This window comes from Mus caroli, chromosome 15 (assembly GCF_900094665.2).
Source record: "Mus caroli chromosome 15, CAROLI_EIJ_v1.1, whole genome shotgun sequence".
NCBI lineage: Eukaryota > Metazoa > Chordata > Mammalia > Rodentia > Muridae > Mus > Mus caroli.
In genome coordinates, this window is record NC_034584.1 from 86,759,128 (window position 1) to 86,771,493 (window position 12,366).

Here is a 12,366-nt window from a genome sequence, read left to right on the forward strand (position 1 = left end):
CTCTCCTAAGGATGGGTAATGGTCTAGGGAGGGAAGAGTCTGGGATAATCTTTTTAATTTGGAATTTGGGTGAGGTCTGCCTCTGTAGCAAAAGGTGGGTGATGTGTGTCTCCTCAGATACAAAGAGGTCAACAGGTTGTTAACAAAATCCATCCTCAGCCTTCTGGATGGGAAAACAGATCATTTATTTCCTCCATTGAGAAGAGGCCTCAGTGTGTGTAACATTTGTGGTTTTCTTCTTACTCGTGACTACTAGAATTTATATATCAACAGGTAATGATACCATAGACCACTATGAATGTCATAATTCTCCACAATGATCTGTATGCAGCTCCTTACTTCTAAGAAACTACAGACAGGATAGTGATGAGGAGGCCGTGTCCTTAACAACGTACTGGTAAAGCGTCTACAGAAATCACTGTGCAACCAATAAAGTACCCTTTGATTACTTGTTCAGTGCTGATAATAATTGGCAGGTAGCATTAGCATGTTACAGGGTATATAGAAAAATTTTATATTAAAGATCCCCTTTTAGGATTTCTTTTTTGAAGATACCCCACAGATATTGACTAAAATTACATCTAAAACTCCCATTGCTGTCATTTTTAACATGTCTACAGATGGCTCTTCAAAGTATAAGGAGCTTATGTTTTATATACAAATTCCACATCCTCCACAAAGACACTGCCTTCTTTCCTTTCATAAATCATTACTTGGCTGGTGGTGGGAGTCACAGAGACCCCCACAACTGCTGGGTGTGTTCATCTGTTCTATGAGTTTTTTCTGAATTCTTTATAGAGTCTTCCATATAGAGAGTCATTTCAGCTGCAAATAATATTTCTACTCTTTTTTTTTACAGCTCTGCAACCTGGAGGAGACAGAAACCAGCTGAGACGTGTGAAAGAGGCTCAGGCAAACCAAGCTGCCTGGAAGAGACACCAGAGCCTCTTTAGCCTGTCAATCTGCCTCCAAGTCGCTCAGTAAGCTCTGTGTTTCTAAATTTTGTAGGCAGTCCCTTGCTGAGGTTGGCTTTGGTGCTACATCTGACTTTGAGTCATTTCTGTTCCTGTAAGTAACCCCTTCCCCATACTACTGTTAGCAGCACTGATGAAACTCACTGGTTCACTAAAGTTGGACTTGGTGCTTCTTATTACGTTTGTCTGTCATTGTCTCCATACCTCAGCACAGTAGGTATTTGTTCACCTCTCCTGAAGAATAATGTAGCAAAATATAATTGGCAACCAAGACAAGGACCAAGAGAACTAAAGAGGACTTTGGGGAAAGTAATTGGACTGTACTTTATATGAGTAGCAAGGCATGCATCTGAGGCTGAACAGCCTGAGTGTGGAGCACCCAAGGAGTGATCCCGACATGGCTACCTTTCCCTATATGGTATGGGATCATGTGCCTTCTTACTAATATACATACATATATGATGCATACTTTTATATATGTATCATATATGTGATATATTATGTTTTATTGCAATACATGATATCATGTTATTATATATGTTATATATATGATATATTATGATATGAGTATTATACTGTGATATTATATATACATATATAGATATATATCATAGACTCATCCTTGCTTGCACATCTCAGGACCCACTGTGGGAGATATACAACACCCAAACACACACACACACACACAATCTCAGGACTCCTACAGTGGGTCTTGAGATGTGCAAGCAAGGATAAGTCCTCTCCCCAGCAGTGTAATTCTAGGTTAAGAGCCTTCAAGGGAAACTCTGTTGAGGCTACCTACCTCTGTGTGGTATGGCATGACATGCCTTGATGAGTAGCATCCAGCGCTACCCTAAAAAGATGAAAACATTTAGACAAATGTTGCAGTGTGTGAGAATAACACATAAGGAACGAGAGTATCACCAGGCAACCACAGAGGTTTCATGGCTATTGCTATGCAGAGTTGAAACAAAAACAAAAAACCTAAACCTAAAGCCAAGATGGTTATCCAGTGGGGAGTTGCTTGTGTATGAAAAGTAAGATGGAGACGCTGACTTCCCATTTCTTACAGTTGCCAGAGTCTAGAGTAATACCTCAGACTGTTTGGTTACATGTTGACATAGAGCTATGCCCTCAGATCTGACTTTTACTTAAACCTAATCAGAGAAAGAAACTGCTTCTTGCCATCGATGGTAATTAACACAGAGGCCAACAACTGTGTAATGTGCAGAGAAGGAGAGGCTGTGGAGCACCGAGCCATAGAACACCCAGTCATGAATAAGATGACTCCAGGGAAGGAGCATCTTCCATACCCACGAGGACTGCTACACATGTAAACTCATAGAGACTGTGGTGGGGGCATAGGTCTGTTCAGGTTCAAACCTGATGGGCTTCTAGAACTAAAAGGGTGAAGTAGACATGTAGTCCCACCCCCAAAGCAAGAATCCATTTGCGATTGATACCTACTGGCAAAGAGAAAATCTTTCCTTCAATGGAATGTCCTTGTATACATCCACTACAATCAGGCAAACCCCGTGTCCAGGAATAGTTTGCCAACGCAAAATGAATTCCATGATTTTGAAAGGGGTGCTCTTTCTTTCTTTCTTTCTTTCTTTCTTTCTTTCTTTCTTTCTTTTTTGTCTTATTAATAATATGCTTATTTATTCTGATTTTTGTTTTTGTGATTTTATTTTTATTTTTGAAAGAAAGGAGGAGAGAGGACATAAAGTTGAGATGGTAGGGAGTTTGGGGAGATACTGGGAGAAGCTGGGGAAGGGGAAAACATAATCAAAATATATGATACAATTTAAAGAAAGAGTTTCTACTGTTTTTAATGTTTTCTTTCTCCTGTCTATTTTTATTAATTTGGTTCTGCTCTATCTTTTGATTATTTTGACTCAGGGTTGATTGATCTTGTTTATATTTTCAAATAAATAATCCTTTGTCATTGATTTGGGGGGTTGTTTACATTTCATTAACTTCTACACTGATCATAGTTGTTTGTTTACATTAACTGAGTTTAGGTCTGGCTTGTTCATGTTCTTCTAAGGTCCTATAGTATATTGTTAAACTATTTATTTGAAATCATTTGGATTTATTTGAAATCCAGTAATTTTTTTAAACGTAGGCATTAGCATTTATCATCTTCCATCTGAGACCTGATTACCCCACAGGTTTGGGTAGGAAGCATTTCCATTTTCATCTGATTCTAATGTGATTTTAATTCCTTATTGATTCCTTTGATGACATATTCATCATTCAATAGTATGTTGTTCAATCTCCATGAGTAATTTGTCTTATTATTGACTTTTTGTTTGATTCCATTATGGTCATCTACAAGAAATTATCTCAATGTTCCTACATTTCCTATATTTGTGCCCTATTATATGATATAGTTTAAAGAACATTCCATGGCCAGCTGAAAAGAACATGTGATCTTCAGAGTTTGAATGGAATGTTCTGGAGAGGTCTGCAGTATCCATTTGATGCACAGTGTCGTTTCATTGAGCAATTACTATTTATTTTTTAGGAATGACCTGCACTGAGTAGGGTACAGAAGTTACCCTCTGCTACTGCATGGAGATTAATCTATGATATTTGGTGGGCTCCTGCTGAGCGTATGTAAATTTAAAACTGTAATGGAATTTTGATAAATTGTTGGCTCAATCAGTATGAAGTGGCTTTATATTTACTGATTAATTTGGTCTTGAAACATCAATCAGATATTAGAGTAAGAACACTTAGAAAAAGATTTTTAAGAGCTGGAGAAACAGCTCAGCAGTTAAGAATGCATACTATTCTCCTATAGGACACAAGTTTGGAGAAAGAGATACTGAGAAAACCTTGATTTGGCACTTGAGTGTAACAGTGATAGGATGCGATTTTTAAAACATCAGAGAAGTATGAGATATCATTTTTAAAATCTTGCTGTGTCAGAGGCTCAGTGATCCCAGATCTTCCATGAACCAAACTCTAGGGAAAGTCAGAACAAGGGTCATGGAGCTAGGTGATGAAACCAGGCCATCAGAATACCTCCAGACAGCAGGAAAGAGACATCAGTACCTGGAAGTACTCAGAAAGGTGGAAACCTGATCAGAAACAGAGCCTGACCCCTGGAGGAATGCCCAGGGATGTGACCAGCATCTTGGACCTGACTATGAAGGATTGCCACCCAAAAGAAATGTCTGTTCATGTCCTAGGTTCACTTTTGATTGGAGTATTATGGTGTTTGTTAGTTTTATAGAGTTTTCTATCTCTTCCAGATGTTAATCTCTTATCAGACATATTTTTTTCAAATATTTTCTCACATTCTTTGGTGTATCTTCTTACTCTTATAATGTCTTTTGATGTACCAAGTTTCAATTTTCATAAAGTCTCATCTGTCTGGTTTTGTTTGGTTTCCTTCACATATGATGTCAATTTAAGAAGTCATTGAAAGATCTAGTATCATGGAGCTTCTGTTGTATATTTTCTAAGAGATCTATAGTTTGAGGTCTTATATTTAGATTTGTGGTGCACTTCAAATTATTTTTCACATATAGTGTTAAGCTTATCTTTTGGATGTGAATAGCCAATGACTCAGAACCATTGACTGAAAAGACTTTCTTCCCTCATTGAATCCCTATGGCACCATTTCCAAAAAACATCTAACCCTCTAAGAGGACTGATTTTTGAACTTTTTGTTTCATCACCTTTGTGAGTGCATTTGTCTGTATACCAATGTTACACTGTTTGTAGCATTGAATTGTGTATCCTCCATCTCTGTTCTTATTCAGCATTGTTTGGATATTTGGGTTAAATATAAGTACTGAAATGGGCATCCTTTTACAGTTTTATGACAACTAGAAGCCCACTGATCAATTAAATGTTTCAAATTAAAGTATGTCGAATATCAGGAAGAGACAATAATGTCTTTGAAGAAAAAAAGGACATATTAGTACTAAGCAGGAATTGGAGTTGCAAAATCTGAAGAAATGTATTTTGAGGAGGAAGACATGAAGCCTAAGTGCAGAGAAGACGAGAGAAAATGCAAGGCAGAAGGAGTCATCTGGGAGAATTTGAAGACAGAAATTCACTTCCCTCTCTGTTTCCGGGGAAACATCATTCAGGGGGAGCCATTTAGGATTTGAGATATGGTAGCATTCTAAAATATGGTGAGAACAAGACAGGGACGCTAGGCAAACTGTGATAGATTAGAAATGAGCCAAGGTTGGGAATTATGAATATATATCCCATGTGAAGGAGACTGGATGCTGTCAGAACATCAGATTGGTGAGAGTTACAGGGGCTTAGTCTTTTCTCTGAAGATACTGGGGGAATCTTCGAATCTGCCTAAGAGCAGAGTACAGAGTTCTGTTCATTATTTGCCTCCATTTTTATTTTCAGAAGAAAAGGTACGTACGCTATGATATAAGAGACCATGAAGACAACAAATGAGGTCACCTCTGCATGGTTAAACAGAAGTGTTTTCACTTTCTTAAAAGTTATTATCTATTGTATACTTTGTATACAGAATCCATTATGCATAGCCTAGGCTGGGCTCAAATTTATGATCCCCCTGCCTCCACCTCCCACATACAGGGATGATAGGTGTGCACCAGGAAGCCAGGCTTCTAAATTTTCTACAAAGTGTGACTGTTGTAAGTAAAGAAGAAGAAACAATAAGTTGTTGTGGCCATAGAAGTATTTACTACAGGAATGACCCAAGTGAGTGTGCTAGAAAGGGTAATGAGTCCAGAGTGGGCAAGCATATGGGAACAGAAGCATTGGCTCCTGGAAGGCAGGGACCAGTTACATAGTTAAAAGCACGTAAGAGAGATCTGTAGATGGTGATGTCTCTTTCCATTTCACCCAGATGTTGGCAGCAGCTATACCCTTTCTCCCCAATTCAAAACAGACAAACAGCCATATTACAAAAAAAAAAAAAAAAAAAGTGCAAAATCTACAAATAAGTAAAATGTGGCTATAGTGTATTCTTGTTAGATAATTGGTTTCAACAACTCACATTCCATTCTAAAAGTTCTCCTCAAGAGCTGATACAAAAGTCCTTTGGAGACGTACATGGAGGGAATTACAGGGGCTTGTCTCTTTTCTGAAGACATGGAGGGAATCTTCAAGTCTTTCTCAGAGCAGAGTACATAGTTCTCTGTTCATTATTTGCCCCGTTTTTATTTTCAGAAGAGAAGGTATGTTCAACATGAAATGAGAGACCACGAAGATGACCAATGAGGTCACCTCTGTGTGGTTCAGCAGAAGTATCATCCTCTATGACATCATGGGAGAAATGAACAGCAGAGGAGAGGGAGCCCCTCAAATCTGTCTGGAATGGAACAGTCCCCACATACCAAATACATATATTAAAGTCAGGACCCTCAGGACCTTAAGAAATGACATATTCCTATGGGTCACATGAATATGGAAGCTTTGCCATTGTCCAAGCAGACATCCGGAGGTTGATTTCTCTGATGGAGACAGAGCAGAAAGGCATCTGTCTGCAGGGAAGAGAGTCTCCACCAGGGCTCACTCATGCTAAGCCATCTTCTGAAACTTCTAACATCCAAACTATGGAAAAGTAATGACTGCATTTTAGGCTAGCCGGTTTTCGTGGTACCTGTTATGGGAACCCAAACCCTCTAAGAAAACTTCCTTCCTCTCAGGTGTCTACAGTCCTCCCACTGTCTGCACCAGTTGGGGGCCGGGGGGGTGGAGATTGTGTTCATCTGAATTCTAGATAAGGTTCCAAACTCTACATTGCATGGCTATTGCATGGGTACCTAGAAGCTAGAAGCCTCTTGTCAGAAAAATGTTATATATGTATTCAACCCTCAGTCATAAACAGGAAGCTACCATATCCTAAATATGCTACCAAGCCCTCCAGAAAGAGGCCAAGCACAAAGTCACAAAACTCCGTGATAGGCAAGGTACAGTATATCAGAATAGACATGTATCAAAACAAACCTAACAAGTAAAGTGTACATGACTGTTGTGGTGCATGGTACAGATAAGACTAAGCCCTCCCAGGTCCAGGAACTTGAGAGAAAATGAGATCTCCACAAACAAGGATCAAGCTTTGATTCTGCAGAGGAAATATTATGCTGCTGACCCCCGTGTGTGTCGGAGGCACACTAAGCAGTGTGTCTGTGCATGCATGTGCATATATGCATGTGTGCACATGTATGCATGCACCTTTCCACATGTGTATACTTTACATCTGTGTGCATTCATGTGTTAAAAGCATTAGAAATTATAAACGTGGAAAGCAATGAGTAGACAGGCAGGTTGAGTGTGAGTTAGGAAGGGGACTGATCCTTGCATAAAAGCCTACCAATATTGTATCTCAAATATCAGGTTTTAGGCTACTCACCATAATTTTAATGTATTTTTATTAGCTCTTTGAGGATTTTGTACAGTGTGTTTTGATCATATCCATCTCCTTCCAGGAACTCTTCCTAAATCCAGTCCCCTTTCCCTACTCACCCAATTTTGTATCCTCCTGTTTTGTTGTGGTTAGTTGTTGTTGTTGTTGTTGTTTTGTTGACATCAAGGACAATTTGTACTGCCCAGATATTCTTAGATTTGTGATTTCCACTGAAGAATGGTCTATTAAACAAGAGTTACCCTGTTAAAGCAAACTGACTCTTCCTCTCCCAGCATCTTACAGATACCAATAACTCCTCAGCTAGAGCTACGACTGTGCCCAACTCCCCCTTCCATGCTGGAATTTGGCCATTTTGCACAGGTATTGTGTGTCCTGTCCGTCACTGAGATCCTATATGCAAATGTCCTGCTGTGTCCAGAGGACTTTGCTTCTCTGTATCCATGAATCTCACTTTGGCTCTTACAATCTTTCTGACACGTCTTCCACAATGACTGGAAGAGGGGTATAGTATATGTGATCCATTTAGGGCCAAGGGTTCTGTAGTCCCTTAGTCTCTGTTCCTTGGCCAATGGTTGGTCTCTGTGTTAATTGCCTACTGAAATTAGAAGCTTCTCTACTGAGGGCTGAGAGCTGCAAGATCTATGTGCATAAGGGTAAGTCATTAGGAGTGGGTTTAATACTATGTCCATTTAGCACATTCAGAGCAGTGAGTGCTCACAGCAATTTTTAACAAAGGACTTGAATGATGTAACCTTTATTTTGAAAGAAAAAAAGTCTCTAGAAAAGAAGACAGTATCTATCATGGAGAACCTAGATTAAAGAAAATCAACAAGAAAACTATCCTAAAGAAATGAAGGAGGAAGGGTGGGCAATTTCATGGACATTTGGAAGCATATATTTATAATATATACATTTATGATAGGGTGGGATGTTTGCTCACTCACTCTGTATCTCTGAAAAAGGTAAACTGAGCAAGAGACGGAAGGTTTACTCCCAATGAGAGTAAGAAGGCAAGTTCTGCTGAAATTCAGTGTCTCTATTGCTGAGAATGCTGGGAACCCTGGAGGCAGGGGGGAGAGGCAACAGATGCCCAGTAAGGCTGAAAATCTAGTATCCAAAAAAGAAAAGCAGCAGAAAGGGATTTGATAATTTAGCATTTTAATATTGAAAGCAGTATAAGAAAAGTTGAAAATTCACAATCATCACTTGTGATTAAAGTAATTCATAATACACAAAGAAGCGAACATCTTAGAGGAAATCACGTGAAGGTATTGAGAGACTCGGTTATTAGGTGGATCATAAAGAATGCTGAAGCCCCCCAGGATATGGACCTGGGATGAAAAGACAGACTTCAGGAAAGTACTGTGGCCCTCAGAGATATGTGCAGAGAGGTTGCAAGCCCAAAGATAATGGTCCAAATGAATATGGAAGTTCTGATTTGAGCCATTTTAGCAGTACATGCATGGTACAGAACACAGCCTGAGAGCAAATGGGGAAAACAGAAAATGTGCAGGCTCTATCTTATATCTTATCAGGTGTCTGGTACCCTCCTGCCAACCCCAGGACTAGGACTGGAAGCTTGCTCTTTGGTGATCCCAACAATCTCCCTCCGCCCTCTGAGGTCAGCATACTTTCCTGCACCCCCAACCCTCTGGGAATGTTCGCCCTGCTGCAAAGCTCTTCCTCTATCACAAGAAACCCATTTCTGATATTTGACACCTTTGGAGTCTTCTTCCTGTAAAACTCCTGATTCTTTGTTTGAGGCCTGGATAATTGATACCGTCTTTATTACTATCAATGATCCATCTCTTGGCTACTTCGCCTAACTCCATAGCATTTCTTGAATTCCCATATTCTTGTGTTGCATAATTCCTTTCTCCATCCTCATTAAATCCACCATCCAACAAACAAGCTTGAACTCCTCAACTGCATTCCTTGGAATCCACCCTCAGTCACGTCTGCATCCTTCACCTCCAGAAATGGAAGACATCTGGATTGCTTTTCAAATCCATTCTCAAACGTGATTTCACCCTCTAACTCTTTTCTCGGGCACCTCCAATTTTGCAAGTCAATGAATGTTATTCATTAGGACATGAGCTCCTTGGGTTAAGAACTCTGCAGAGATACAGCTTCATTGTCATGATGTAGAGTTTCTGCAGTTCATCTTTCATTGAATCGATCCTAAAACACATGTACATCCATGGGGAAGACAAGGGCATTGTCTTACTTTTCTCTTTGTTGTTATGATAAAACCATGACCAAAAGCAACATGGGGGAGGAAAGGTTTATTTAAGCTTAAAGTTTATATAGGGCATCATTGGCAAAACTCAGATAGGGAACTCAAGAAAGGAATCTGAAGGCAAGAACTGAAATGGAAGCCATGGAAGAATGCTGATTGCTGGCTTGCTCCCCAGAGCTTGCTCAGGTTGCTTTCTTACACAATCCAGGACAGCCTTCCCAGAACCACAATTGCTGGGCCTTCCTTAATGAATCACTAACTGGAAAAAGATGTCCCACATACTTGCCCTCAGGCCAATTTGGAAGAAGGAATTTATTGATTGATATTCCCCTCTTCCCATATATATATCTTACGTTTATGTCAGATTGTCAAAAATGAACTAGCATAATTGATCTCTCATTATCCTGACACACAAGCTCATCTGTATGAAGCCATAACCTTTTCTTTATTTGTCCCCCCCAAATTACATGTTGAGGTTAATAACACAGTTTAAAATATAAGTAACATTGAGTCCCACAGGCTTTTTTAAAAATCCCAACACTTCAAATGTCCAACTTCTCTTTAAAAATATCGAGAGTCTCTTTCAAGGTCTTGAAACCATAGGGTCCTTAAAAATCAAAAGTAAATTACATAATTCTTGTGATAAAGAATTGGAGTACAGTCACAGTCAAAGCAAAGCCAAACTCCAACAGTGTTAATCACTTAATGTCTGACATCTGAAGCTCACAATCTCCAGGGTTCTAATGGTCTTCGGCAGCTCCACTTATCCATGCTCTTCTTTGTCCACAGTATGCACAACTTGTCTTATAGGCTCGGGCCAATTTCACTCCACAGCTGCTGTCAACCTCATCAATTGGTCATTCCACAGTCGTGGCATTTCCAATTAGGCTGAAGTCTTCACAGAAATCAACTTAGCCAAGTCTCAACTTTTTACCATGACCCCTTCAGCCCTGAGGCTCACACTGGAACTGAGGCTACACTTTCAGCAATGTCCTCTCCTGACCTCTCATGATGTCAAACCTTAGCCACTCTTCATGGTTGCTGCATGTCTTCAAAACCACTACCACATGGGAGTCCCTGAAACATTACCAAGTTCAGCTGTCATTATAAGATGCAGCTTTGACATGATCTGGACCACAGCTTCTCTACTGATGATGAGAAAATACTCCAATAAGATTTCAGCCCAATGACATTGGTCTTTTTTTGTTTGTTTGTTTGTTTGTTTTTTTGTTTTTTTTTTTTTGAGACAGGGTTTTTCTGTATAGCCCTGGCTGTCCTGGAACTCACTTTGTAGACCAGGCTGGCCTCGAACTCAGAAATCCGCCTGCCTCTGCCTCCCGAATGCTGGGATTAAAGGCGTGCGCCACCACGCCCGGCAACATTGGTCTTTTCTTAATCACATCTGATTTCCCAGCCACAGCTAATGAGCATTGATGATCCCAATAAAACAGAGGTTTAACTTCAGGGGCTATGGTCTTTTGCTAGTTGCTCCTGAGTCTTCAACCCCAATTAACAAGAAGCACAGGTTCTTAATTCGAAATATCACATGAATGACCCTGACAAAGTCTTTGAGGAACTGTCAACCTTCCCTCTAAAAGTTCCTAAGCCAGGCCATATACCATATGCACTGCCCTCATCATTATCTTCAAGTAACCACAATAGCTCATTAATCATTGAATACTCACTTATTTTCCCAGCCCAAAGTTCCAAGCATTTCCACAATCTGCTCCAAACAGCATGACCAGGTCTGTCTCAGCAATATCCCCATAGTCCTGGTACCAATTTCTGAGTCAGTTTGGTTTGTGTTGCTATGATAAAACTATGACCCAAAGGAACTTGGTGCAGTCAGGACAGGAATTCAAGTCAGGAACTGACACAGAAATCATGAAAGTTTGCTGACTACTCACTTGCTCATGAGTGAATGGCTCACCCTGCCTTCTTATACAATGTAGAACGACCTCCCCAGAGTAAAACCACCCACAGTTAACTGGGCCTTCCCATGTGTCTAGTTAGGGTTTTATTGCTATGAAGAAACTCTATGGCCAAGGCAACTTTTATAAAGGACAACATTTAATTGGGGCTGGCTTACAGGTTCTGAGGTTCAGTCCATGATCCTCATAGCAGGAAGCATGGCAGCATCCAAGAAGATATGGTGCTGGAGAAGAAGCTGAGAGTTCTGCATCTTGAGCAGCCAGGAGAAGATTGACTCTTCTGCATTGGGTGGAGCTTGAGTGCTAGGAGCCCTCAAAACCCACCTACACAGTGACACACTTCCTCCAACAAGGCCACACTTCCTCATAGTGTCCATGGGCCAAGCATATTCAAACCATCACAGCATGTCAATCACAAATCAAGAAAGATGTCCCACGGACTTTCCTACAGAGCAATTTTTGTTTGTTTGTTTTTCAAGATAGGGTTTCTCTGTATAGCCCTGGCTGTCCTGGAACTCACTCTGTAGACCAGGCTGGCCCTCGAACTCAGAAATCCTCCTGTCTTTGCCTCCCAAGTGCTAGGATTAAAGGCATGCACCACCACTGCCTGGTTCTACAGAGGAATGTAATGGAAGCAATGCTTCAGGTGAGATATCTTCTTCGCAGATATGTCTAGACTTGTGTTGAGTTGAGAGAGACTCACCAGCACATATGCAGAATGAGAATCAAGGAGAAAGAGGAAGAGAAAGAAGAGAGTATTCAAAATACCAATGTAAAAACAATCAATGTTTAACACAAGCTATCTCTTGACCAGAAGACAGAGCTAGACAAAAGGCAACCAAC

General features: G+C 40.2%; 1 pseudogene; it reads left to right on the forward strand.

Moving 5' to 3' along the window:
• Nucleotides 1–7,921: 7,921 nt before the first annotated feature.
• The window catches only part of LOC110310091, a 6,470-nt pseudogene continuing 2,025 nt past the window's right edge, over nt 7,922–12,366 (forward strand).